The 3,959-nt window shown below is 37.2% G+C and overlaps 1 non-coding gene across 1 annotated transcript; it reads left to right on the top strand.

Annotated features, from left to right (window-relative positions):
• Nucleotides 1–2,868: 2,868 nt before the first annotated feature.
• Nucleotides 2,869–2,930, top strand: LOC112615796. The gene has a single exon (XR_003117471.1). It is a non-coding gene; the product is annotated as a U7 small nuclear RNA (small nuclear RNA).
• Nucleotides 2,931–3,959: the final 1,029 nt, after the last annotated feature.

Genomic DNA, 3,959 nt, shown 5'->3' with positions numbered 1-3,959 from the left:
TCCACATGGAGAAACCACGTCTCTACTAAAAATACAAAAATTAGCTAGGCACTGTGGTGCAGACCTGTAATCTTAGCTACAGGGAAGGCTAAGGCATGAGAATCACTTGAACCTGGGAGGCAGAGGTTGCAGTGAGCCAAGATTGTGCCACAGCACTCCAGCCTGGGCAACAAAGTGAGACACTATCTCAAAAAAAAAAAAAAAATCAATAGATACATTAAAACAGTACACTTAAAAAAATTTAACACAAAAGAAGGCAGTCAAGGAAGGGCAGAGAAACAGGACAGGATAAATATACAAAACAAATAGAAAAATGGCAGTCATAAATCCAGTCATACCAATAAATACATTAAATGTGAATAGGCTAGACAGAAAAAACAGACTGTCAGACTAAATGTTTTAAAAAGCAGGATTTAATTATATATTGTCTATCAGAAACACATGTCAAATTCAAAGACAAAAGTAGGTTGAAAGTAAAAGGATAATAAAAGATATATCATATGAACAGGAACCCTAAGAGAGCTAAATTGGCTGTATTAATATCAGACAAAATAGGCTTTAAGATAAGAAATATTACTAGAGATAAGTATAAAAAGTACTCCTACAACTCAGTAATAAGAAGACAAATTGTCTGATTTAAAAATGGGTGGCTGGACACAGTGACTCACGCCTGTAATCTCAGCACTTTGGGAGGCCAAGGTGGGCAGCTGACCTGAGGTCAGGAGTTTGAGACCAGCCTGGACAACATGGTGAAATCCCATCTCTACTAAAAACACAAAAATTAGCAGGGCGTCCTTGTGGGCGCCAGTAATCCCAGCTACTTGGGAAGCTGAGGCAGAATTGCTTGAACCCGGGAGGCGGAGGTTACAGTGAACCAAGATTACACCACTGCACTCCAGCTTGGGCGACAGAGCAAGACTCCATTTCAAAAATAAATAAAAAAATAAAAATAAAAATAAAAATGGTCAAAAAATTTGAGTAGACATTTCACCAGAGGAGAGATGAAGAGACAAAGAATTGATGAGTAAATGAAAAGATACTCAACGTCTTTAGTCATTTGGTATATGCATATTAAAACGAAAATGGATATGCTACTCACATCTGTAGTCCTAGTACTTTGGGAGGTTAAGGCAGGTGGATTACTTGAGCCCAACTGTTTGAGACCAGCCTGGGCAACATAGCAAGACATGTCCCTACAAAACACACATGCGCACACACACACACATGCACACACAAATTAGTCGGGCGTGGTGGCACGTGCTCTGTGGTCCCAGCTCCTTGGGAGGCTGAGGTGGGAGGATCGATTAAGTCCAGGAGAGTGAGGCTGCAGTGAGCCATGATCCTGCCACTGCACTTCAGCAAAAAAAGAAAATACACTGCTGATGGGAATATAAAATGGTACAACTACTTTGAAAAGAGTTTGGCACCTACTAAAATTTAAACTCTAACTATGACCTAGCAATTCTTCTCCTAGATATCTACCCAAGAGAGATAAAAATATATGTCCACACAAAGACTTGTCCATGAAATGTTCCTAGCACAATTGTTCATAAATAGCTAAAATGTGATAATAATGCAATGTCCATCAAGTGGTGAGTGCATAAAGAAAATATCCACATAATGGAATGCCATTCAGCAATTTTAAAAGGGCATGCTACAACATGGCTGAACTTCAAAAACACGTTGCTGAGTAAAAGAAGCTATCACAAAAGATGACATATTGTGTGATTCCATTTTTATAAAATTTCCAAAAAGAGTCAAATCTATAGACAGTGAAAGCAGATCAATAGTTGCCTGGGGCTGGAGGTGGGAGCAGGGATTGACTACAAATGGGAACAAGTAAACTTTTTGAGATGATGAAAATGTTCTAAAGCTGGATTGTGATTTATAGAGTTACTAAAGATCATTGAATTATACATTTACAAAGGATGCTCTTCATGATAGGTAAATTACAACTCAATAAAGCTATTTAAAAATTAATCACTTTCAACTGCTATACAAAATTATGGAGGCGGGCATTAATTATGGAACAACAAAATGCAAGGAAATGGATATTTGCGTAGAAAAAAAGAAGTCCAAAGAGGAATACTGAGAGAAACGACAAAAGATGCTGCTCACGCCTGTAATCCCAGCACCATGGAAGGCCAAGGTGGATGGATCACTTGAGGCCAGGAGTTCAAGAACAGCCAGCCAACATGGTGAAATCCCATCTCTACTGAAAATACAAAAATTAGCGAGGCATGGTGGCGCACACCTGTAGTACCAGCTACTCAGCAGGCTGAAGTGGGAGAATCACTTGAACCCAGGAGGCAGAGGTTGCAGTGAGCTGAGATCATGCCACTGCACTCCAGCCTGGGCAACAGAGTGAGACTCTGTCTCAAAAATAATAATAAAAAAAGATGTCGGTCTTACACTACCAGAAGAAATAAAAATGATAATGTTTGTATGATTAAATTGTTTTCACAGAGGACTGGACACTCATTCTAAATAAATGGATCTAATAATGCTAATGTTCATCATGATTTAGCAAATTTCTGATTTTTGCAGAAGTGAAACCCTTTTATTTGAAACAAATATAACATAAATACTTGATAAATTTTCTGGTAAATATATTTTAATGGAATTTTTTTGACTGAGGAGACATTTGAAAGTTACTTGAATAAGTTCCAATGAATAAATACATGGACAGAATTTTAGTCTCTGGAATTTGTGAGATGGGATTTTTATGAATCTTTGACAAATTTGTCCTAGGCTTAAGACTTTTCCTAAGTATTTGTGTGTATGTTGCTTCATGTGAAAGAATCTTTTTAGATTTGAAATTAATAAAATGGGTTTTTCAATCAACTCTGAGTGAAGATAGAAAAACTTATGTGTTATAGCTTTTTAAGAATTTGTCTAGCAGATTTTCCGTTTTTTACTAGAAAATCCCCCACAAAAAGGAAAAGAAAAATCTGTCTATACTGTCTATTGAACATAAGGATGCAAAAAAGATAAATTTAGACACAGTCATTGACAAATTTGCAGAAGTTAAGGCTCAAAAATAATAATTGTAATATTAATTACCATGACGGAACAAAATGAGTATAAGGTTTTTTCCTTTTTTCAAAAAAACACATTAATGTAATTAAAATTATTCATTAACTACTCTTTTCCTTTTTGTATTATAATATTCATTTATATTGGCATTTATTTATTTATTTAGACAAAAGTTCTTACTCTCTGCTTTTTAATTTCTGGGACTTACTATTACTATTATTATTATTTTTTTGAGATGGAGTTTCGCTCTTGTCGCCCAGGCTGGAGTGCAATGGCACAATCTCGGCTCACTGCAGCCTCTGCCTCCAGGGTTCAAGCGATTCTCCTGCCTCTGCCTCCCGAGTAGCTGGGATTATAGGCACCCGCCACGACACCCAGCTAATTTTTGTATTTTTAGTAGAGACAGGGTTTCACCATGTTGGCCAGGTTGGTCTTGAATCCCTGACCTCAGGTGATCCACCCGCCTTGGCCTCCCAAAGTGCTGGGATTACAGGTATGACCACCACGCCCAGCCTATTATTATTATTGTTATTATTCATTTTATTTCATGATTTTACTGGAAAAGATTTTGTCATATGAAAAAGAGGGACAGTAAAAAAGTTATCCATTCCAGGTGGCAAATAAGCTAGGTACTCACTTGGGTAAAAGGGAATGAAGAAATTCCTACACTTATGTATGTATTCACTCATTCAAGAAGTATTTACTAAGCAAGTGTAATTCACCAGGAAATATTCCAGGTGCTGGGGATACAGGAAATCCTATCCTGTCCCTCTTTTTCATATGACAAAATCATTTCCAGTAAAATCATGAAATAAAATGAATAATAATAATAGGCTGGGCGTGGTGGCTCATACCTGTAATCCCAGGTGTTTACATTCTAGTGATTCACTCAGGAATCCTGTATGGAGCTTTCCCATTCCATA

Source organism: Theropithecus gelada, chromosome 1 (genome assembly GCF_003255815.1).
Source record: "Theropithecus gelada isolate Dixy chromosome 1, Tgel_1.0, whole genome shotgun sequence".
Taxonomy (NCBI): domain Eukaryota; kingdom Metazoa; phylum Chordata; class Mammalia; order Primates; family Cercopithecidae; genus Theropithecus; species Theropithecus gelada.
Note: the sequence above shows the minus strand (reverse complement) of the source record. Positions and strands in the feature narration are given on the sequence as shown.